The 26,878-nt window shown below is 35.8% G+C and overlaps 1 protein-coding gene across 1 annotated transcript in view; it reads right to left on the reverse strand.

Annotated features, from left to right (window-relative positions):
* Positions 1-26,878, reverse strand: part of LOC134536875 (probable G-protein coupled receptor B0563.6) — a 177,445-nt gene that overhangs the window by 82,488 nt on the left and 68,079 nt on the right. The gene's annotated exons all lie outside the window — the stretch shown is intronic.

The following is a 26,878-nucleotide window of genomic DNA, read 5'->3' on the forward strand; positions in this document are numbered from 1 at the left end:
GTTTCGATCATCTGCTTACCTCCACACTTATCTCATAAGATGCAGCCGTTGGACGTAGGTTTTATGTTACCTCTCAAGACATAATATGCTCAAGAAGTAGAAGACTGGCTGTGCCGAAACCCAAATCATGTGGTTACAAACTTTACAGTGGCTAAACTTTTCAGTGGCTAAACTTTTCAGTGCTGCATACCAAAGAGCAGCAACAATGGAAATATCTGTTAATTCTTTTAATAAAACAGGCCTGTTTCCATTTAACCGAAACATATTTCGTGATTATGAATTTGGTGCTTTCTCTAAATCATTAAATGGCCTAGAAACTAGAGAAGAAAATGGAGCTCAAGAGAATTCAGATACAGCCATTTGTAGAGAATACCAGAGCCACCCAAGAGAAACTTTGATGCAGACAGATCAGCCATGTTGCAGCAGTGTAGTTAGGCCCTTTATCAGACCTGTGGATATTTCACCACTACCAAATTTTCCTTCAAAAGAAACATCCAGTAGATGTGGCAGTGCTAATGTTATCACATCATCGCCATACAAAACAAGCTTGGATGAAAATGTCGCAAGAAAGAAAAAGGCTGAAGCTCGTAAGAAATTGGTTCTTGGGAAACAGAAAGGAAACGAAGCTAGACCTACACAAACCAGATCTCGCAACACGGACAAATTAAGGATTACTACCAAATCATTCATCGCTGTAGATTCTGAGGACTCCAGTGACGAAAATATTTCGCTGCATGACAGTTCAAATGAAAGTGATGGATCTGAAAGTGATGGATGCAGTGTTTGTTATGCGGGTGCCTTTTCTCAGAGGACAAACATGGCGAGAAATGGCGGCAGTGCCTCAAGTGCTATGGGTGCGCTCATGAAGATTGCGGAGCTGATCCATGTTTTGTGTGTCCTATGTGTAACAAACAAAAGTGCAAAAAGTGACTAAATGATATCAAATATTGAATTTGTAACATAATGTAGGAATGTCTCATATTAGGAACACATTTTTGTTTTCACAAAATTTCGCATTTTTTTTATTTCTTAGTTTAATTATTTTCTGTATTAATACAAGTGCTCAATCCTGTTTTGAAGTAAAAGTGCATTACATAATATATCATATAAGATAAATAAATCTACCAATAGTGGTTTTAATAACAAAATATCAATATTTTAAAAAAGGGGTCTCATATTCGGTACACTTGCCCTACCTGTCGTTGGTTAGATCCCTGGGCGATGCAAAACAATAAATTAAAAATACCACACAAGAGACCAGTTCGAGAAATAAAGCAACTCAAATTCAAAAAAAAAATTATTACATTAATACATCAAACACAAACAAGTAAATTACTAGCGTTTCTCGAATTTTACAGTCTTCTTAGAAGGCGAAGCGAGTCCTTTGCATGCCTTGACATGTGTTTTCGAGTAAGTTATACATACCAGTTGATTAACCAGTCATGTATATTCAGTAGCCAGGCTCGTAAGAGACGGCCAGGCACATCCAGTCGGTGGTTTGTCACATTCAGTCCGGGGCCAGGCACGTATTTGATGGTCAGGCACGATCAGTAGGTGGAAAGACGCGACCAGTCGGTGGTCAGGCATGTATATTCAGTGATCAGACATGTATTCAGCTTACAGCCATATTCAGGTTCTTGGCTAGAAACGACCAATTGATGGTTAGGCACTACCAGATTGAGGTCAGGTTAACACGTTCAGTTAGTGGTCAGGCATATCCAGTCGGTGGCCAGGCACATCCAGTAGTTGTTGGCTAGACAACTCTAGTCTGTGCTCGTCTGTAGTTACGCCTTTATATTCAGTAGCCAGACACGTAATCGACGTCCAGGTGCATTAAGTTTGTGGCCCAGCGTCTCTGAACCAAGATGTGTCATTTACCGAAACGCCAACATCATTTTAAATATGTAATTTTCAATGTCAGACGTATAGGCTAGACATCTTCGAACCTCATGACCTTCTTCATCGTCAGCTAATATAACATATTTCGACCAGTAAAGGCAATGTCTTGAAACTGTCAGACCTAATGTATCATAAAATCAATTATAATCAATTAGACCAACGTTACATGTTTTACGCTAACAAGAGGACCAAGAATCCCTGAAAAATGATTTATCGAGACAAAGATATTTTTTGAATAGTAAATATTCAGAGCTACCACAGAGCTACTACTACAGATTTGACTACGCGAATTTAACGGAACGAAACACATTCAACAAAAGAAAAAAAAAACACTACACACAGGAAAATAAATGAACACACAGTACAAACAGGAAACGGAATGAACACACAGTACACACAGGAAAAAGAATGAACACACAGTACACACACCATACAGGGTTCGAACCAAGGACTCTGTCCCGTATGTTGCCTAAATATTGTTTTATTAAATTTTGAATACCTAATTAAATTTTTTATATATATTTGTCCGAATTTCTAGTATAAAAATTACGGATTTTCAAGATGGTGGCCGTAACGAAAATTGCAACATTCTAGGATCCAATATGGCGGTCGTACAGTAAAGTGTAACGATGACGTCATACTCATCCAAGATGGCGGGCGTAACGAAACATGCAACATTTCTAGAATCCAAGATGGTGGTTGTAATGATATGTGCAACGGTGGCCATTGTTAATGTAAAATAGGTTAAAAATAATTGTTGTAATTGTTCTCGTTTTGACAAATTTCGTTATAGCCAGCATGGTTTCAACGAGACTGCAATGCTGCGAGAATGGGCAAATGCAGCGCATACCTATGGCAGCGATACACTCTGAGCTTTTGCTGTGCTGTAGGAATATGACGTCATCGTTGAAATTTCCTTTACTGCCGCCATCTTGAAATTCTTTTTTGTTATCCGATTTTAATGGAAAAAATTTAAAATTTATAAAAAAAAATGTATCAAATTTTAAAAAATTTTTTTGGAGGCTGTAGACATGGATGCTTAAGCCTCACTAGGGATTATGTGTTCTTTCTAAAGCAAAAGTCTTTTGAGGATTCGAATTCCGAATTTTTGAATTTTTGAGGAAGAAGAAAGGAATTTTTTTCCGCGAAAAATAAAAATTTTTTATTGTTCAAACTTTTTGAGATTTTCCCCAGAAAACTGTTAGATTTGCGAATTTGGTGAATTGTTCAAACTGCTGGCTATATTTTTTATATGCCTAAACATGCTAAAAACCATAAACTTTGAAATCTAGGGTAAATACTTAAACATACTCTTGAAAACAAAAGCGCAAATGAGTTTGATTACAACTTCATCACGGAAATTACGGTTTTTAAAATTCGATATGATTTCACCAATGGTGTATTTGGGGCTGGCTTTCTCTATAAAGGTAAATCCTAAAATTTATGCAAAAACCACACAAGCTTACACACATCCATGGCTTAAGCGGATTTGAACCCTGGACATCGTGTTGCGAAAGTGATTTTATAAAATTGATTGAGGGATTGACAACACTGTATCAATTAACGTCCGGGGAAGCAAAAAACATTGATGCCAACTCCAAACTAATTAAAATTCAGGATAACACCTTTTTGCTGATAGAGACCTGGTGTCCGTGCATGATAAAACACGCCTCGTTAAGTAGCACGTGAAGGTAATGTCTGTGTAGTGGAAGGCGTATAACATGGCATGGCTTAGGTACTTCTTGTGACAGGAAACCAAATAGTTTTCTCTTCCGGCAAGGGCTTAATAAAAGCTCTGTCACACTGTCAAATATTTGTCTCCAATTATATTTTACATTATAGTTGGAGTGGTAGTATTAGACGAAAAATGGCTTCCATTTTTCTCCATTAAATAAAATTTTCAAAATAACTTCAAATATGTTTTAATCATGTTACACTATCAAAATTTATTTTTTATCTGGGCTAACTAAAATATTTCAGTTTTAGTCTCATGTTGAAATTAAATTATGCACCATATTGCTGGATGAAAATTTAGAAGTTGTTACATAATTTTTAAGTATTAATAACTTTGAAAATTTGCCAATTTAACTCACATTAATACTCATTAAATACTTAAATAAATGTTCCGTGACTTTTAAGAGTTATATATACATAAGTTACTTTTTACATATAACATTATTTCGCATAAGACATTCATACTATTTTTATTTTAGTTATTTCACCTTTATAACCTCTTTATTCGTTCAAGTGTTTTTCGCCATTTTAGGGATACGATATGACGGAAACGAACGTCATTTCCAGTTTCTCTAGGCACGATTTTGATTGGCTGATCGCATCCAACACCCAACATATTTTATAACCCTTTCTATATGCAAAATATTTCATGGAAGCCCAAGTCATTCAACTTGTGATGCGCTAGTGACGTTTTGGGTGACGTCATAACCCACCAACTTTATTTGACACAGCATTTTGGAAGGTATTGGAAGCGAAAGTTTGACAGTGTGACAGGGCTTTAATGAAACAGGAAGCATTCCCGACGAATTAGTCCGCCGCGGAAAACGCTGTAATGGGCGGGATGATCACGTTGCAAAGTACACACAAATCTGCGCTGTCACTCCCGGAAACTCGCGACATAACTTACTGGAATAGCGGGACGCAGAATTTATACAGCCAGGACAAGTTTTTTCAAACCAGCACGCATCCTTCCTCCGAATATCGGAATTGTCATCGACGTAGTCCTAACTAACGGTTTTTGCGCAAGCGTTGCAGCGAAACAGCGATATTGTCATATACATAAAAATGAGTTAATTATGAAATATATACAATTCATAATTTTAATTAGTACAAAGGGTAACTATTTTCGGTGGTGGCCAAATGAAACATTGCACTTTTAATTATGCACCAACAGGTGGTGCTTTTTTCTTAATTCGATCAACATTTCTGAGAATACGCAAGCCAGTTAACATGTTTACTCATACGCAATTCACAGGCATTTTAGCCAAAGGTTCGTTTTAAATGAATGTATACCTATAAATATTTAGGCATTATTATTTTGACGTTTAACATGAATGGATAGAGCGAATACCTCACTTAAAGATACTTAACATCTCACCGACTGACTAAAGAGTGAGCGTGACTTGCACTTTCCCGGAAACATGAAGTCTGACAGATGCGGTGTAGTGCTACTATCGTTTTTTTCATGGTTTTTTGTTTCCATCACCGTTAAAGATGAAATAATGAAACGTGTTTGACACGATGTAAGTTTTCTTGGAATATTTTTTGGAGGGTTCCATTGTCGCCGGAATCGGAGATTAAACGAAAGGCTGAAAAGAGGTCCGTTGGCTGTTTTCATGAAAGTTCCAGATTCCCTTCGCGAAAAAGATTTCCGTAAAATATTTCCTAAAAGGCGTATAATTTAGTCAATAATATGCTCAACTTCCTTTTGCCTATAAGTTCTAATTACTACAGCATATTAATTTTCCATACTGCACGAAATAATATTGCCGAAGCCGAGAATGAAAGGTGGTTTACTGATAAGTTATTCCAAACAAACTTCTAAAGTTCGTTTTATAAAGCTCTGACAGCTTTAATCGGAAGATTTTCATTGGAGTCTGTTCGAAAATTTTCAAAGTTGCATGCAGGATTCAACCAGACATTGAGTTCATAAGAGTGATACAGTGAAATCGAGCAGTAAAGGAACACATGGGCGGAGAAAATTGAAACACCCCAACGAAACTACTCCACTCACGGCAACGTCCGCCAGGTTTTCCATTTGAGAAAAATATTCCAGCTGTGATGTCGCCTCCCGCCACAGTATCTGATGGTGCCAGTCGTTTATTTTATATTGCGTTTGTATTTGCGTGTTTCAAATCTGAGTTATTTTATTGAGTTCGGCATACGGTAGAAATTAAAAATCCACCTTGAAGACGCGTTTGCATAAGAGTGCGTGATTTAATTCGTGTTAACATGCTAATTGGCAAAGAGACTATTCGTGTGGTTTATCGTTGTCGAGTACTGATGGGAACGGCGCATGTACTGAGTTATGGCAGACACGAGGGGGCGTGTGGGTAGGCATGTTTGTTAATCAGTCCGGCGGACGGCATGGCTGCGACACCAACATACGCAGAGCAACAAACCAACTCCCGTGAATTCGCGCACCCCTACGCGATGTGTCGTCGACTTGTTTACTGCCCTCTGTTTAACCCCTCTAGCAATGCAGCCGCGTGGTTCTATGTGTGAAGGTAATTACCGTGTCCATAAGAGCACAGTGTATAATGATCACAGGCTTTGGCAGCCGTGGTACGAGGTTACTTGAATTACGGTTTCATTGCAGTACACTTTCAATTTTCTTTGTATACGGAACATAAATATTCATTTAAGAACACAGATATTTGTAAATTTGTACGTTTACATGAAAAAAAAACCCCATTATAACTACGAAAAATGTTCGCAGTAATACTGGGTTCAGAATCTTCCCCGGGAATGTATGCTTTGTGTTGTTCTAATACCTCCAATATTTAAAGTTATTTGTGAACTGTTCCCTGAATACCTTTCAGGTATTAACTGCACACATTAATAAGCATAATGGAAATAAAGTCTAATTATTTAATATTCTATTATCTTTTCCGTGGTTTAAAATCATATGCGTGAATGAAACATCAATTAAAATATAAAATTATGCGCCAATTTTCGTAAGAATACGCAACATTATCTAGAAAAAACGTATTTTATATATGCAATATAAACTCACCAACACTTCAAGAATATAAAGAATAACTTCTTATTGATTGAGTTCACTAAGTTTGATTTCACTCACTTTAAATATCAATAAAATAACTTCTTAATTGAGTAACAATTAACTAAATTATCATCAACTACACATTAACTAACATTTTACTCAAATAAAAAAAATCATCAAAACGAAAAAAATAATAAGAAAAATTATAGATTAATAATTAATCTCACTTAATTAAGCTCACTTAAATCCGGTCTACTTGATTTAATTAAATCAGTCTGATCAGTTTTTTTGAAAATATTTATCCTGACAGCTGTCTTGGTTATATTTTTATTTTGACACAATAAAAAATGTATAAAAATGAATGTAATTTGTTTCTAGATAACTTCAGTTCTATAAACATAATCAAGTTGTATAACGACTATTGAAATATTTACGAATTACAAAATAATTTTATTTAAATTATTTACAAATAATTAACCTTTTTAAATTTTATAACTGAAAAATAAATTAATATATTTACAAATTATAAAGTTAACTTTTTAAAATAAAAATAAAATTTCAAGTTAAATAAATAACCAAATATAAACTAACTAATTAAAAAAAACATTTTGGCCAATATTTTATATAAAAAATTGATTTAAATAATTTGAATTTAGAGCAATTAATAATAAAATGAGACAATACATTATGACTTCCATAAATTAAATCAAATACAGTTTATTAAAATAATTCTAATGAATTGGTAAAATTTATTCTTTTTCTTCCGATTGTAATCTTTCGAACTGGAGATTTGAAAATTCAGAGGTTAAATAATAGTCATAGAACGTAATAAATAAAAAATCTAGAATTGAAAAGGAGAGAAAATAAAATGTCATCGTCATCTACGTCAGAAAACTGAACTCCAACGTCAATTGTATTCTTAGCAATGAAAACCTATGAATAAGGAAAAAAATATATAAGATAAGATATATCTTTTCATTTATAATGTAGTGATAATTATAAAAATTAGTACTTGGTTAGTTGAAATCTTCTTCATTTTTTTAAAAACTTAAGACGCTGATTGAAATTAAATGCTGATGAGTTTATTGATAAAAAAAGAACTGGTTATGTTTATTTTACAACGCTTATTCAATTTCTATAACTAAAGAATATTTCTGTCAACATCAGCGATCTAAATTAAACACGCATAGAATCCTACATATTAATTTTATTATTCATTATAGCCCGAACTGTAATTAATATCATTTTTACTTTCATTATAACGCCCCCGCAATCCCCTTCGTGGGTGGAATTTCGTAAAATTCGTTCTCAGTTGAATTCAAGATGACAATAATAATAATTTCGCCAAATTTAAAATCTGTTTAAAAGTTTAATTTTTTATTTTTGAACGCCCCCGCATTGTCCTTTGTGGGTGAAATTTCACAAAATTCGTTCTTGGTAGATTTTAACATGCCAAAAAGAATATTCTGGTCAAGTTTTATACCTATAAGAGCTATAGTTTGAAAATGTGGATTTGTTTTAAATTAACGCCCCCGAAACCCCCCTTTCGGGTGGAATTGAGTAAAATACGTTCTTAGCTTACCTCTGCTCGGCGTAAGGAATATTCCTACCAAATTTCAAGTCTCTAGGCCTTATGGTTCCAGAGATATCGTGATGAGTCAGTACATATGTGGAAATCTCTTATATATACCTATATATAAAACCATAGACATGTGTTGTATAAAATTTCGACATATTTCTTATAGTATTACATATTACTACTTGGCAACTGTTTTCCAAAGGAATCTTTTGTAAAAGTACTGAACTTTTTCCTATGTAACCATCTTCAGGGCAGCAATTTCTTCAGCTGAGATTTCCTTGAAGACGGCAACAATAAAGTGGACCGAAACGTTGGTGAACTTTTCCCCTTCGAAACAAACCTAAAGGCAAGATTTTAGCACAGCATGTGATTCAACATAACACGTATAGTCTACTGGTAGCTCTTCACCAACCACAATCTCGCTTTATGTACCTCTAAAAATATTTCCCCTTTCTCTTATCACGTATATATAACTGTAAGTAAGGGAAGGCATGTGAAAAGGAGGAGAAATTTGGAACGGAAGGTGCCATGCGTGGGAATACAATTAAGGGTGATGCTGGCTGGACCAATTACGAGAGCCGAAAAGGCCCGTTTGCGTGCCGGAGGTATTTCCTCCGCTCTTAGCTCCACATGCTGGCATCACCGCGGATTTCCAGGTCGAGCGAACCGCGAGGTGTACATAGCAGAGGAGTGTTTTCCTCAAGCCAATTACGTCCAGTGGTTTTGTGGCTTAGCTGAGGGGCTTAACGATTAGGAAAACACCTTAAAATACTATTTAGCAGTTTAAACAGGCTAATGTTTTAAAACAAACTATAAAATCTTTACCTTACACAAGCTAGTACACACGTCCGTGTGAATGGAAACTGTAACGATTGTTGCGTACCACTAAACATTTCCAGTTTTTTCTCCCATTGTTTTGAAGTATGTATACTTATATATTATATATGTGTGTGTATGCTGTTTGCGCCTGGTCTTGTTCACAAAACTCATTGCTTACGACTGAAGTATGCAGGCAAGTCACATTAACGTCTTTGAATTTACGATACTCCGTACACCTCAGATCTAAGATTTTGACTTCCATCTGGCAAATAATTTGCATTGTGCATTGTGCAGTGATAGTTTTTCCGCACATATGTGAAATAAAAACAATATAATACATGGCTTATTGAATTTAAAACTTACAAACTTACTGCTAAAATTGACGTAGTAAAAAGTTATTTTTCAAATAAAAACGCTTATTTTAGGGAAAAAGTCTGATAAATATAATATCTTGAGTTTTGTACTGTTCTTTTTTTTAAATTCAGCATAATTAGAAAGTGCATGGTAGCGAAACTCCGTTTTTTTAAAGTTACATTGATTAAACTTATTTTTTTTTCTGATATCCTGTTTTGTGAGTTCATATTTTTTTATTAATATTTTTTTTTACTAAATTACTACGCTTGCCACAGGGTCGTGTAATTAAAATCGCGTTTCCCTGGCAACTACGGGGGCCGTGGTCGCCTGGCGGTACGCAACCCGTCGCACGCGGCTGTCGCGCGCAAAAGCGATCCCGGCCCTGTGAAAAAAACAATCAAATACTAGCTCATAACATGCAGATTCGCTTGCGCTATTTCAGGGTATTGCTGATATTTTGCTATTGTAAGAAAACTATGTAATTACAAACGATTTTTCTAAATAAATAGACACAATATAATTTCAGGCGTTATAACAAAAACATTTGAAAAATAATATTTCGTAAAGTGGTAATGAGTAATCTTATTTTTTTTGTCAAGATTAAGTATGTGATTTTATAACACCCCTTTAATTTATCTTAAGAGATATCTTACCTTGATGAAATCACACTTACTAATGTTTATTTTATGAGGTAACCAATTAATATATATATATAATATAGTGTAACATAAGCATTTTTCATTTTAATTAAGGTTATGTCATCGTTTACACTTACAATTTCATATATCGGGTTAAAGCTTTGCTCAGAATAATTAAATAATTAAATTTGTCTACAGATAAATACAATAGTTTAAGATTTTTAAACAATCTGATCTTCATTTGAAATTTAGATTACAGGTATAAAATTTCTTATCATAATAATTAGTTTATTAGTAGTTATGCTTAGTTTAACTTGAACAAAGTATCAAAATTTTACCCCTCTTTTCTTTTCTCGCAGGATTGACTGTGTGAAAATTCAGAACTCCCGATTTGGAAATTATGGCAATATATTTTTTTCAAAATATAATCAAACTCATCGGTTTTTTATTGCACGAGTGAAGTCCAGTTATTTATAATATATTTTCATTAAAAATTACTTTATAATTAACTTACCATTACTGATTTAGTCATTTTAATTTTTCTTTAAATTTTATTTTTTCCGGTTACAACTTAAAAAAAATAGATTAATACATGTTTATGTATCATTACCCATATCTAAACATAGATTTATTGGACCAGGAGATAATTTTTTAATGATATAATCATAATTACAACCTTTTCACCAATTTAGAAGAAGAACTTCAGCGACAGAAAAAAATGGTATATTTAGTATGTTTATAAATATTACTACCCAATAAATTAAATTTCGCTTGATTAGCTTCAGAGATATGACTTTTATAATAAAACAAAACTGACACCCTTTCGCCTCTTTTGCGGTATAATATAGAACAAGGGTAAGTGTAAAACCATGCTATAAAGTCAAATAATAATGCATGTTATTCTTGCGAGTTTCTTAACTTAATTTGCTTGGAAATATAATTTTTTACAATAAAAAAACCTTACTGCCATTTAACTTCCAGTTAAATTTTTAAAAAATGACTATAAACACATCACATAACTAATTGTGTTAGTTACCCATGCTAATTTTCGTACCTATCTCTTAAATTTCTTTGGAGTTAATTCTATTCTTATATATATATATATATATATATATATATATAAGTTGGAGATAAGAAACTGAGCAAGAATAACAAATATGAGCTACCTTGAATTTTTTTATTTCTTTCAGCTTGGAATGAAAAAGATTGACCAGTGGAATGGTACGGAATTGGTTAGAGCTTTTAAATATGACCACACGAATGTTCACGATGAGGCACGAAGTGGGCGACCTTCTGCCATTTCTGAAGATTTGGTGCAGAATGTTGACGAACAAGTGAAAGAGAACACGTTTTACGATTTCATCGTTATCTGAATGTTTTCTCCACACCGTTCACTGATCTGACGATGAATTTCAGCCGCTGTCACGCCTACAGCACTGAGAAAATGAATCGCAGCGCGTATCTCACAGTCGGCGTGATTCTCAATCGGCGGAGGGATTTTAAATACTCACAAACAAACGTAAGCACGGTCGAGTGTTTCCGTAATGGCGTCTGTGGCTTGCAGGTACGCGGCGCGCATGCGCGGAATGACGACGGCAACGCTGCAGTGGCCGTATATATAACGGCACTTAAAGAAACACGCCTAGGCATTTCGGCTGGCGGCGCGGGAAGCGAGATTCAGACAGCGGCGCGGACTGCTGCGCTGGACGGATGACATGGCTATTGATTCCCTCGCCCCTCCCCGCCTCTAGCGAACAACACGACACCCGAGACCACGCGGCTGGGAACTGACAGCAGACGGCACGCTGTCAAGTAATTTATGTTCACTTTTTAACCTCGCCATCGCCAGAAAACATCGCTTAAATGGTGCTAGATAATTTCTGATGATGGTCAGTGATTTTGAATGAGCATATACATCGCGAAAAAGTCGATTTCATTAAAAAAAAATCAATTGAAAATGATTCTACAATGCAAACACTTCAATTCAGCCAATGTTTTGGGGATCTAATGGAGGCAAAGAAAAGTTTTTTTTTCTCTTTTATGTAATTGTTTTATGAAATAAGACTACATCATTATATATTCAGTTATTGTTATTTGAGTATAGCAGGAAATTCTTAGATGTGTGGCTGGGTTCCTATTCTAACAGAGAATTGTCTTGACTCACACTTCTCTGTTCAACAACAAACAAGCAAAAAATTGCTGCGATAGCTCATTGGATGAAGAAGATAAATTTAGAATTTGATTGTAAACCTTAAGTGACAAATATCAAATTTTTACTCAATTTAAATTATAATCACTTACTGGGTATTTTCATTATATTCTTTTTCGAAAATTCTTTTAATGCAGATGAGAAATATATTTAACATAAACTAACAAAGATGTGTATTATATATCCCAGGAAACCCAATATTTCACTAAAACTCACGCGAACACAGATAACCCGGCAAAAGCGAACAAGGACTTATGCTGAGATAACAACAGATCTCACTTTCTAAAACCTATTTTATGTAGTTTTTTTTTTTTAAGCCGGACACCTACTTTGTTTACTTATATTCTTCTGCTTTGTCGTCCAGAACTTTTGTATACAATTTCGTCCTATATTGAATAAACGTCTTCGATATGTGTCCATCTTATTACACGTTCTGTTATACCCTGCTTATTTTTTTGTGGTTACCGGATTGATTCAATTTACTCAGTGAAAACGCCTATGAGATATCATTGTAAATATTAAAAATAAAATTTTACTTTTGATATTTCTCTATACTTGAGTGGTTTCGTGTTAAAACCCTGGAATTTGTGCAAAATGAAAATCAGCTTTGCAGTGAAGTATGGTCAAAATATTTCATTCAAAGTGATATTGATAGTAGTGTCTCGATTTACGAAGTTAATGTTGATCACGGCAACTTTGGATCAGCAAAATTTCGGATTATACGGATAGAAGGATAGAATAAGAAAATCGTCTCAGTTTTCAGTTGGTTTGGTAGAATAGTTTTTCTTGGTGATTATTATCCTAATTTTCTTCAGTGCCACCTTATAATTAGTTTTACAAGTAAATTGAATCATTTGAGGTTTATTTTATTACGGCTTGCAACAACAGTTAGATAATTTTCTAGTTCCTCAAGCAAATATTTCAAAAGTCTTTGTCGAAAATGGCAATTCAGGTTGGCTCGGATAAAACAGATCATTAGTTAACTAAACCACGGTTACTTTAAATTCTACTGTTCTCGGAGAAACAATATTGTTATCGTAAAAGTAGAGCTTGTGCTTCGTAAAGTAGGATTATGTGGAGCTTCTGAAGAATAGCTTCAGGGCCAGGGAGGTGAAAGTTTCACTGTCTACCAATCTTTTGTTTGTTAAACTCTAACTACGATGATGGCTCTACCGGCCTGGAGGCGTGCATTGTAAATTGTTTTTCGGTAAATGGAACAGAAATATTGATGTAGCTATAAAAACAATTTTAATTTGTACATTTAGACTCAAAAAACTGTATCACTACAAAATAGTGTTATAAGTAATACTGGGTTCGTATTCTTACCCGGGCATTTATGCTTTGTGTTGACCCAGTACCTCCAATAGTTAGTTATATTCAAACCGTTCCCTGAATAGCTTTCCAGTATTAACTGCGCACATAATAAGCACAATGAAACAAAATAAAGTCATATAGTTGAACATCCGATTAACTTTTTCATGTTTTAAAATTTTTTACTTGAATGAAACATCAATAAAATATAAAATTATGCGCCTATTTTCGAAAAAAAAAATTTAGTATTATCTCGAAAAATGTATTTCACATATAAAAAAAAAAGTGTTGTTCAAAGTTAGAATGTCTTTCTTGGAGTATCACAAAGTATTTCTTGGCGACTGGTTTCCAAAGGAATCTTTTGTAAAAGTAAGGAATTAATTTTCCTGTGTGGCTACGGCAGATGTACGAGATGATATGCGGGTGTGACCGTGGCCTCCCGCCAGTCGGGGTGAAGTCTATCCCGAGACTCTTCTTACCAGCCAGCGCTAACACTGCGCCAACAAGTACGTGCTTCTCTAAGTGTGACTGGACTTTTGAGATATGCAAGTAGACACTCACCCGGAAATTTCGCGAATTATTTTTGTCACCAGTTAGACTGAAAACATATACACCTTGGCATTGCTTTGATCATAGATTCACAATAGGGCAGGCATTTTTCGCGAAAAAAAAATTGAACGCCTATTAGACTGCAACAAGGTATACCCGCACCAGTGGCTTCTTCCTTGTGATTGGCAGCCGTATGCGAGAGAAGTCGTTGTCTTATTTCACCGAGCCACTCAGGACGCGTTTGCTTCCTCGCTGAGTTACTGTGATTGGTGTGCTGATATTGTACATGTACCCGAAAGAAACTCACCCAATCACTAAACACAGACGATGCTACAGTGTTTTAAAATTCAGCTAGTTTTGGAACCTCTTCTTCGCAAAATGTGCATGCCCCTGGTGCTTGGATTTTCCGAAAAGCGAAGAGTTTTTTTTTTTTTGGTAAGGGGGGGGGGGGGTTCTATTTGCACCTCAATAAAAAAATTTCAAAACTAGTTTTAGTTTTTACTTTAATTATTTTCTTGGTACTTTAAACCACTTTCCCCAGAAAATCTCATAGCAACGGCCATTGCTCTGTGGATGCTTTCTTCATCTCCTGGCAACTGCTATTGCATTTTTGATGCTTTATTCACTTTCGAATTATGATCTAGTCTTTCTGTAATTAATATATTTGCCATCATACTGACTTAGTTCTGGTTAAATTAAACTGAATTTGAAGGATTTTAAAACGGGTGAACCCGAGATGGCGTCTTGGTTTATATTTCTTCCGGCGGTATTAGTTTTAAAATTTTGTAATTCATTGGTTGATTTTAAATTTCGAACAGTGGCGTACACTCGAGAAGGGGCAAGTATAAGGAGCAGTTCTAGAGTGTTCTGCCTTTTGACTTCCGTAACGAAGAACGGGTACATCAGCTGGTGTTACATTTATCTTGCCAAAACAAGTCATCTATACACTAGGTAGCAACATTTGCTTCAAAACTCATTAGATGGCTAGATCAGCACAGGCGGACCCAAAAATAACCGGAATCGTAATGATGCGTATCACATTCTTGTAGCACCAGTTTTCGCCGCTAGGAAGCTGTTGTAGGACCTCTCCTGAGTCAGTCTGCCAAGTGGCATCACCCGAAAACAACGAGTGTGGTTTCTCTGCAAGTTCTGTGTGTGTGTGTCTAGTGCACTCGCGACACGAAAAAAAAAATGGCTGATTCTCAGGAACAAGTCTTGTTTTTTTTTTATACTAGGAAAGAACGCAGTGGAAACTTCACAGCCTCACGTTTTTCGTGAAAATCAGCCATTTTTTTTTCGTATCACGAGTGTGCTAAAGACATACAGAACTGCTAGAGAAACCCTACTCATCGTTTTTGGATGACGCCACTTGGCGTCGAGTACGTGATGCGCAACAATACGATTCCGGTTGGTTTTTTGCCCCCCTCCCCTCACCCCTCGAACATTCTGAATCATTGAAATATATAATTAAAATAGTTTTATGTATTGAAAAGAACAAAATGGTATGCTGGCGAAGCCGAGATATTTCTGGACCGGTGATTAGCGTTTCGCTGCGAGCTCCATCTGGGTCGACGATCCCAGCTCGACCATTGCGGCTATCGCCTCGTTGTTGTGCTACCGGCTCATTGTGCTACTGACTCTTTGTGCTGCCGGCTCATTGTGCTGCCGGCTCATTGTACCGTCGCGACCTCGGCTCGAACGGCGTACCCGAGGAGCCGTCTTTGTTGGCTTTCCCTCGCGTCTTAGTCGTCAGGGACTAACAAGGCGTTTCCTCGTGGCAACGCCGTGGCGTTTACGTCACCAGACGGTGACCCCTAGGTTACTAAGACGTGAGTTATTGCTTCGCGTCAGCATTTGTATGGGCCCTTCTTATTGCTCTGCCAGTCGAAGGCATCAGTGGACAATAAAGCATGTCCGCACGCTTTAAATTTCATCGCGTGGTTGTTATGGGTGTTGATTGTTTGCGAGAAATAAGTTAGGAGCAACAGTATTCGTCTCCTTTTTCTGGAATAAGAAAATCCACGCGATTTTAATGTAATTTCTAAAAAAAAAATTAATAATTAATAAATTGGTGTGTGTATTTATGTGCGCGCGTTAGAAGTTATATACTTACTTGGCGTAATAAAAAACTAAATGTAATTTTGCATGCAAATAATTAATAGAAATAAAATAACAAAAAGACTGGAGTGATATTATAAATACGGCAAGTAAAGTATAAATAGAATAAAATTAAACAAATATATATTAATTAATACTCAGTATTAATATAAACACTTGTATAAAATTTATTATTTCATTAAGTAAAATAATTTTAATAAATTTAATTAATAATTAAAATATAGGTATAACTGTTCTGGATGTTTTTTATAATTTATAATTTTTATTATTTATTTAATAATAATTTTTAATTCAAATAATTTATACATACCGGAACATAACTTCACTTAAATACAGATTAAAAAGTTTATAAATACAATTTATATTATAAACATTCACAATATATAAATGTTTTCAATTATATAAACCAGTATTAATAAAGTATAAGGTTTAAAAGCAATATTTAATTTTTATTTGTACGTAGTTTATTTTATCCTGTGAATATGTCATTAAATGGTGCGCGCGCATCGTAAAAATACACTCTCATCATTTGTCATAAAGTGCCTATAAAAGTATAACTTCAAAAAAGAAGGATTTCAACAATTGTACTCTGTTATAGGTCTGAAATTTTCTGTCGTTGGAACACCATTTTGATTACTAAATTATTTATTTAATCTGAAAAGTAACGTATTTAGAGTTAGGTTTTTAATTAACTGTTGAATGTCTTATTACGACAGTTTGTTTTCAGAACATTATATATATATATATATATATATATAGTGTATAGATTTAAATCACATGTGAGAAAATTTGTGTACCCTGGCGTAAACTTAAACCGAATGTATTGCCTATAGACCCTTCATGTTAAGTCGATGCGATTTATTGGAAATTTAGAGTTGTAGATTTGTAATTCTGCCAAGACTTGAGAACGGAATAATTATATATTAATAAGAATAGAAACTCAAACAAATATTTTGCTCTTAAGCCGTGTGGTCGGTGCAGCTACTTAGGATTATTTATAATTTAAATTTTAAATACTTGTAAAATCTCTTGTTTAAATTATTAAATTGTATTTCTTATTTAATTTTCATATCCATTATACTTTTTCATTATTTATTTTTTTATGTTAATTTGTATTACCATTTAGTGTTTAATTTTTGCTACTTGTTTATGGCCGCTGGGGAGAGCGCTGGCGGGGAGAGGCCACCGAGGTGACGTCATGCGACGGCAGCGCCGCGCGAGGCGTGGATGCGCGGCGGACTGCTGAAGGCAAGAGGAGTTTGTCTTGAAGTGCTGATGGTGGCAGCACGGAGGCACGGCGGCGACCGGCTGTGCCCAGCGCCGAGGACCTGAGTTGCGGCATCAGGCACCAGCACGACCAACAGCATAAACTAAGATGCAGCGTTGTCCCCGAAACACTGTTGAAGGCCGGGAAGTGTGGCCCGAAGATGGTGCAAGCCTTTGTTGGTTAAACAAAAAAAATATTTTGGTAAAATTCTGAGAATGAAGAGACTGAATTTTTTGCCTTTAATTGATTTGTGGTTCGGGAATTAATTTGGGGGAACAGCGTGAGTTCAGCGTGAGTGTCCCCTTAACGCTACACTGCATATTAAGTGTGTAATTGCCGACAGCCTTCGTTTTGACTTTATTTTGCTCAGAACTTTGTTGGTCACTTTAACTGTGAAGCGAGTTGAACATTTTGGTCGATACGCCAGCCTACGTTATGCCCTTTTGGACCTGGATGGACTAGCGGGAATAGCATACGACGTTTTAGCAGTCATTACAGTTTTCATGCACGTTTCACGAAACTGGAACATTGGAACTTTTATTGGTAAACTTCATTAAATTTAAACCTCTCCCAAGCTACGCCTCTACGAAAGTATAAACTTTTAATTGGTATATTATAAGCTGCGCAGCGTGTAAGTTATTCAGACATTTTAGTGGAACTGTATAAATTTTATTTATTTGTATAGATATTTACTTTAATATTTTTTTCTATAAAACATATTCTGTGTTTAGATATAGGATTGGCTGTTGAGCGCCTTTTACTTCCTCTTTGGTATTATGTATTGTGCACGGTTACCTTACAAATAAATAAGATGAATTTGGAGATTTTCGAAATCTTACATATTTCAAAAGCTCATTCCTTGAGGTCTGGTTTAACTTTGGTTTTAAACTTTATTTATTCTGTTTTCTGCCCGAAACTCCAGCGGTGGGCGGTGCCATCATGCACGCCGATAAATGCGTGAATAATTTTTCATAAATTTTTTTTCTGCTGTTTATTTTTATTTGACCGCCCACAGAGTGTCGGGGACGGGGTCTTTCCTTGCTCGCAGCGGACGGAAGGGCTTCAGCCGGAGTTACAGGTCTGAATTCACGCTAACCCATTAACAAAGCACTTCAGCTAAGAAGCTACACCTTGTTTGTAGGATCCTGCAAAATTCGCGTTAGTATTTGACGGCAGCGTGCATTGCAAATGTTGGTACACTTGAAGACCATTGCTATTGGATGTCGTGTTATCTGACATACCCGGGAGGACGTAAAGCCAATGATAAACACCTGAAAGCATGTGACCGAAACATCCGTAACCTGGAGGAGAAGGTTGACATGTGGCAGCAGCCATTGGACACATGGCCTGGACTTGTCTGTTTCACGCCTAGATTGAAATGCAGAGTAAATGGCGAGCACTGCCCGGTTTGTTACAATTAAAAGTCTTTATTTTTTGTGTACTATCGTTAATCATAATAAGTTGTAATATATTTTATATATACTTTTATACATACTTTTTTTAGGAGCGTTCTGAAATAATTATGATGAGAGTGAATATTTACGATTAAAAGAGGCTGAATACAAATAAAAATATTATATGAAATTTTAATTCTTATAATTTATTAATTTATATTGATTGCAGATCCATATAGTTAAACCATTTATTTATTTTAAATATTAGTGACAGAAATAGTGTTTATAAACTTTTTCAAGTGTATTTATATATGTGAGGTTAAGTTTCTATTTGTATAATTTATTTGCATAAAAATTATAAATCATATTATTACTTAATAAATAATTTGAATTAATAAATTAAAACAAACTTTCAGCATATTTTTAATTTTTATTATTAATTAAATTTTATCTTGATTAATTTACTAAATTAAATAATTAATTTCGTACACATGTTTATAGTGTTAATACGTGCTTGAAGGCAAGGTCGTGACGCGTGCCAGGTGCCTGAGCGGGCCTTCCAGCGAGTCTGGCTGCGGCCCCGCACGGGCGCTGACGTCACGCATGCCAGCATGCCCAGCTGGATTACAAGGGTCTGGCTAACCACCCCCCTCCTCTCCTCACTCACCCTCAGGCCTCGGACTATTGTCACTGACACTTTTAGCGGCCTGGGAATTCTGCGGGTTTCCTGAGGCCGCCGCGCGGAGTGGCGCGAATAAACGCCGCCTTTCTGGACTTATCGAGCGTCGAGTCGGCCCGGGATGACGCGACACGTCACAGCCGCTCTCGTCCCTTCGAGAAGGACGCCATGGGGATATAAGTGACGACGCCGGCCTCCGCGGGAGTTCAGCGAGTGAAGGGAAGTGCGACATCAGCGAAGAGGGTGAGAGACCCCCTCGAGAGTGGCACGACGCGGAGAGACGGGATCGAGAGAGTGTGACTGAGTGGCGCGAGGCTGTGTGTGGATAGTGAGGAGTGCAAACTGTGGAAATTGACAGACATTGAGTGACTGACGAATAAACATTTTTAAGTGATTGGTGATCAGACATTTTCAAGTACAAATATTTATTACTAATGTAAATATTAGTTATTAATACAACTGTAATAAAACTGTAATTAATAGAACTTTAATAAAACGAACCCAATTTTCCCCACATTATTCGTAACAATATTAATCTTGAATACAGAGTATTAATTTTTTTTTTAATTTGATGGAATTTATACTTTACCTATTATATTTATAGTAACACTACAGTCTTTTTATTATTTGTTTTGTATTAATTGATTTCATTCAAATTAAATTTAGTTTTTATTACGTCAAATAAGTACATCTTCTAACCCGCGCGCATGAGTAGGCCTACACGCACCCATTTTTTTTAATCATAAAATTTCTTGATTTTTTTTAAGTCCATAAAATAGTGTCTACTGACAGTATTATAACACATGTATTAATTCTGACAGAAACAGTAATTGAAAGCTAAAAACCAATTATTATTTTACTGGAGAAACTATTTGTAACAGTCATTACTAATAACAAGGCATTCCATGAACGAATGTGCAATAATGAAACGAGCCAAATTATTAAAATTAAATAATGTAAACAAAAATATAACAAAAACGGTTGAAACTAATTGGCGTCTTTCAATTATATCTTCTTAGAAATAAAAAAATTGGAAACTATCATATGATGCTCCTTTGAAACTCACCAAGGGTATTTCCACAATTACCTATCATTCCAAATTTTACTTTACAAAATACAATTTTTCTGATTCTCTAAACATATTTTCATTACATTACAAATTCGTGTCTGAAACTTTTGAGTTCTAGGGCGTGCATCTGACAACAGAGCACACGAAACAAGGATAGCGCCAAGATCATAGATCGTGCACTGGAAAGAGATAGTAAATGCCCATTTAAATGCGCACTGTAATCTAATAATGAGATGTGTTATAGTTAGGCACACGTTTGTGGGGGTCTTAGCCTAGTATTGCGACTCGAGGTTAATGTGGCAACCCTGCATATTTTAAGACGAGATATTCGTGAGAGTCAAGGTTTTGAGGTAGGGAGACCGGATTTGTCAGTAAATTGCTTGCGTACAAACTCTTTGTTTTCTTCATGTCATGAAAATACACCAGTATAACTACTATTCAACGCAATGCAATGGTGGGGCACCTAGCACCAGAGAATAACACGAATTTTCACATATCTAGTGCTTTATCAATAATGGTAATTATTTTGTACTCTACAGCAATTGAATAAGCAGTAATCCATTAACATCTATGTTCTACATGATAAAATATTCCAACTATTCACAACAAAATTTTTCCCTCGTAAAATTTTTTTGTGCTTCCAAATTCCCTTATATTTATGAGCACGATTAAAGCTTTGTAAAAAAAGTTTTCAAATATATCATTGACTTCTATGTCAGGAATATTGCAGTGTGTGACTTTGTGAGGTGACCAGTAAAAATTAATGAATTTAAAAAAAGTCAGTGATATGTAACATCCAACCTCAGTAACAAGCGAATTCGTGTTTTCTTATGTTGCAAATACACTTATAATACAAAATTCCGACACTAAATTTAACGAATAATTCTTTAAAACAATTCTTAGTGTGATAAATATACAAAATTGTGTTTTCAACTTCATTTTCGCACCCGCCGCCAGAATTCGCTGCCGGAGCAGCAACTATCGTATAATTAAACATGCAAATTTAAAATTATATAACGAAACTGCTCCGATAAATCGAAAACTACTTGAACAAATTCTAAACCCTGGCTTTGAACCCGATACTTGAAAATACATTTGATTAAAACACTGCTCACCTTGCTAAAATTCATTAAATAGCCAATACTATAAAGTTTACCGTTGTCTTTGTGAACTTTGTTTCGCACCATCCGCCACAGATGGCAACACCGTGGTTACATGTTTCCGTTCCACGCGACTTCCGTTCCATTCACGAAATTATCTCTACCAAATGCCGTATACCGAGAGCTAAGCTGTTACACATAAAATAACCTTCTCAAATATTGGTATTAGTTCTATGCATTTAATTGAAAATTATTAAAAAAAATTTGGTTTTGTGCGTGGTTCGAGGTGAATATTTAGGGGTTGACATTCTTATTCGCCACGTGACGACAGGAGAGAGAAGCCAGCCCGCGAGAACAAAGGATGGTCTGTGAAGGGGGTGTGCGGGGGAAGGCGCCACAATGAATCCCGTCGTCCACACCTCGTTGGAGCGGGCCTGCCAACCTCGGCGCGCCGAAATAGAACCGCGCGGTAACAAGGCCTCCGGAGAGAAACACTGGAGTGACGAGCGCTGCTCCCGGTCAGGGCTACGATGCTCACGTAACGAAGCAAAACACAACACGGAGTCTTCCGAGCAATGCCAGTTCTAAGTTACGCGGTTCTAACGTGTGATAGTTGCGTGTTTCTAACCCGCGGAATTTCTTAACAGTGTGGTTCTTTGCTATGATATTCTGTATAAAAGTTGTTTGATTTGGCGTTGTGTGTTCCTACGATGTTTCACAGTGAAGATTTTCTTATTGCTGTGTAACAACTTAGCTCTCGGTGTACGGTATTTTTTGGGAGTAATTTCGTGAATGGAACGAAAGTCGCATGAAACTGAAATGTGTAACCACGGTGCTGCCATCTGTGCCGTATTGCGCGAAATAAAGTTCACAAATTAAAAAAAAAGGGAACGTTTAATAGTAATAACTGTTTAGTGAATTTTAACATGATGTGCAATCTTTTAGTAAAATCTCTTGTCGAAATTCAGGTCTAAAGATGGAGCTCAGTATTTTTTCAAGTCTTTTTCGCTTTTATCGGAGTAGTTTCATTATACAGCTTCAAATTTCTTTCTGTAAATGGGATCATTCTATAGACGACGTAGCTACTCCGGTAACGAATTCTAGCGGCAGGTGCGGAAGCTACGCGTGATTCGCGACAATAAATGTAGTTGAAAACACACTTTGCGTATATATTTATCACGCTAGGTTTTATTTTAATGAATTTTACGTAAAATTTCGTGTCGGAGTTTTGTATTACTACTGTATTTGCAACATGAGAACACGTCATGAATTTGCTCGTTACAAATCTTTGGCGTGTTCTGAAAGACTCGCTCAGATGTTTTTATTAAAAAAATATCATGCTAACTTACGACATTTCCAAGTACGTGGGTTTTGCTGTATAAATCTATGATACGGTAGTTATAATGTATGCATGGATCTCGTCGGGGTTCAAGCGATGGCTCGAGGAGCAGCGCGGCACAGGAAATGATGAATGCTCTAGTTAGGGCTTAACGTCTCGTTCACATAGAGGTCACTCATTGGTGACGGTTTCTGTGAAGGGGGAAGGGAGGAGTGTGAAACGGCGAGATGGAAGAGTGATGAATTTCATTGGTTGGTGGATGGGGAGGAAATGGGAGTACCTCTAGGAAACCAACCTGTTCACACTAGCAAAATAATAATAATCCAGGGCAAAACCCGTCGGGAATCGAATCAGAATAATGGCGGCTGGATGTAAATGACATTATAAAATTGCACCCCCCCCCTTCCCCCAAAAACAAATTGTTTTCTTATTTTTATTCGCTTGGATTTTTTTTTTTTTACATTTGCAGTTGCATTGGTGTTTGTTTCAAGCTATGCAAACTCACCCCCATGCCTTACCCGGGACCCAAACTCAGTTCCCCTCCCACCGGAAGCCGGCGTGCGTCCGATTGCACTGCGAAGGACATTCAATCATTTTTTCAAACCAATGGAAAAGATAATCGAATATCCAATCAATTGGCTTATTTTGTTTTATTATGCTTGTTTAATGTGCGCAGTCAATACTGGAAAGCTATTCAGGGAACGCTTTACAAATAACTTTTAACTATTGGAAGTACTGGGAAAACACAAAAGCACAAATGTCCTGGTAATAATCCTAACCCAGTTTTACTGTGAACACTATTTTTTAGTGAGACAGTTGTTTTCAAATAAATGTAAGAATTCACAAATATCTGTAATTTTACAGAACATTCGTGTCATTTACAAAAAAAAACAACAACATGGTATTGTAGAAGTCACTAGTGATGCCGCCGCGATCGTTGCGTGGTGACCTCTCGACAAGAAGTGTTTTTTTTCTATTAAAAAAAGGGGGGGGGGAAGGAAGGATGGTGATGACTTTTCACTGTGGATGGCTTCGCTTAGGGTCAAAGAGGAAGGTGACCAACATATCCCCCACGCCCTTCCCTCTTCTCGGCGTGATGGTAAGAGGAGATGCCCCACGGGAAATTGGATGAGCGGGATAGCAAACAGCGAGTCCCCTCCTTCCCCCTCTCTCAGAACACCGTGTCCCAAGCACGAGGACACCTCTCCGCTGTCGCGCGCCGGCGCTCGTAGCTCGTACTGACCTGCAGTCGGGGCGTGAAGAAATGTCCTGCGTTATTCGTCCGGGTTCCAGATATGCTCTTTTACAAACACGAAGCTATTATGGGGAAGAGGTGGGTGAGAGTTGCTTAAATACTGCAGAAAAATGAAACGCACACTTTTCAATATTTTCACCTTCAGTTTACGAAGAGCGCTGGGTATACATTAACCAGGTATTTTCGTAATTTTACGGCTTTCTTCGTAAATTTACGGACACTGAGTATGTCGAATATTCAAATATTTGACTTTATTTTGTTGTATCATGCTTATTATGTAGGCAAATAATTACTGGAATGTTATTCAGAAAACGTTTTACAAATAACTTTAACTATTGTAGGTACTAGAACAACACAATGCATGAATGCCCGGGTAGGAATCCAAACCAAGTATTACTGCGAGAACTATTTTGAAGTGATACAGTTTTTTTTCATGTAAATGTATAAAATTAAAAAAAATATCTGTACTTTTTACATGTTTATATCTGTTCCAATTACAAAAATAATTGTATGGGTGAGTGGTTGTGACTCATCGTAAGTAATTCTGTTCGTTCAACTTTAAACCACTGTACCATTATCACTTACTCACCCGCCGAGCGGTTACGAAATGTCCGAAATGTCTCGGATTGACTAATTTAAATTAGTTGACGACCGTGTCTCACCTTGCCACCTGAAAGTGACGACTTAGCGCCTACGCCCGCAGAGGACACCACTTGTGAATTTAATACTCAACTGTTTTTTTTTCTAGAGCACTGATACGTTTGTCGTACGAACTAAAAGGGAGAATATTTACGTACCAACTTACTCAGTTAACATCCAGCCTGGAAATTAAGTTATGAAAACATGTTACTTCTTCGGAGATTCACTCCTATGATCTCACGTTCACAGAGTGGAAACTAGACCGTTACACCAAACTGCAAACATTTTTTGTAAATTGAACTCAAAATATCATGTAAAATAACAGACATTTGTAAATTTGTACATTCACATTAAAGAAACTCTTTCGCTATAAAAAAATAATGTTCGCAGTAATACTGCCCGTGTTTTATGCGTTGTGTTGTTCCAGTAGGCCTACCTACTTTAAAGTAATAAGTAAATCGTTTTTCCAGTTTTACCTGCGCACATTAATGACACAATAAAACAAAACTAAGTACAATTGTTAAATAGTCAATTAACTTTTTAATGGTTTGAAAAATTTATGCTTTTATAAAATATGAATCATAATTTAAAATTAAAGCCAATTTTGGCAAGCGCAATAAGAAAAGTTCCATATTGTTAAAAAAAAAAAAAGAATATCAGGTATGCAAAAGTAAGCATATCAATGTGTTGTTCAAATTTATGATATCTTTCTTGCAGTATTACAAACTACGATTTCGTATTTCTTGGCAACTAGTTTACAAGAAAATGTACAAACATATTTTTTTTTGTGCAAACGAAATTTTTGCTAACGTTCCTGAACACCAAATGTAAGTTCGAAACCTATACAGTTGTATGGATATCTACCTTACAAGTGTGATAAGTTCACTCGCCAGAAGCGGGCACCTAGAATGGCCCCACCCTTTCCTTTTTAATACACTGTACATTCTTTTGTACTTTACAAGGATAGCGCTTGGGAACTCAGTTGCCAACGATATCACTTGTAAAATTTCAAGGCAGAGCTGGGTACCATTTGCAATTTTACAAAGCTCCGCCTTGTATTTTAACACTTGATATCGTTGGCAATAATGTTTACAAGTATTATCCTTGTAATAAAAAAAGTACAAATGTTTTTACAGTGTACCGATGCACTTTCAACGTTAAATGTTTGTAATTCAATTGTAGATTTCTATATCTTATATATATATATATATAAATCGTCCGATTTTGATGAAATTTTCAGGCAATTTTCAGATAAGCCCAGCGGGTGATCCTGTGAAGTTTGGTAGCAATCGGATAAACATAAATTTTTTTGAGCAATTATGTGTCATATTTTCAATACAAATTAATACAATATTAGATTTTTCTATATATATATATATATATATATATATATATATATATATATATATATATATATATATATTTGAAAATTCACAATTTAAAGCGACATTAGTGTCGCTAGAATATTTATAATAATAAATGAGAGAGTTTGTTTGTGTGTCGTTCGCGTAACGTGGAGAAGAATCGCCTAGAGACGTGAAATTTGGTACATGTATTCTTCAATTGGGTCCATTTGTACCTCGGACCGGTATTTATTATTTTTTTAAATTTAATTATTTGATCTAGCTATTTTCGATCACATAGTTTTCAAAAATCTATGCTTTTGAACATGTTAAAATTAAGATTTTCGTGTCATTATCTAGATATTGACGGCGTGAGTAAAATTAAGTCGTTTCCGTTTTTCCAAACTGATTCCGGGATTTTTGGTGAATTTGAAACTTTTTTTTTAAACACACTCTTCTTTTTTTCCATGTTAGAACGTATCAGCATATCTTTCAACCAAAACGTCTTGAAAATTTCACAGAAAATAGAAGCGACATCTGGTCTTCGTTTGAAACTATAACGGTAAAAAAAAAATAAAG

Source organism: Bacillus rossius, chromosome 1, assembly GCF_032445375.1.
Source record: "Bacillus rossius redtenbacheri isolate Brsri chromosome 1, Brsri_v3, whole genome shotgun sequence".
NCBI lineage: Eukaryota > Metazoa > Arthropoda > Insecta > Phasmatodea > Bacillidae > Bacillus > Bacillus rossius.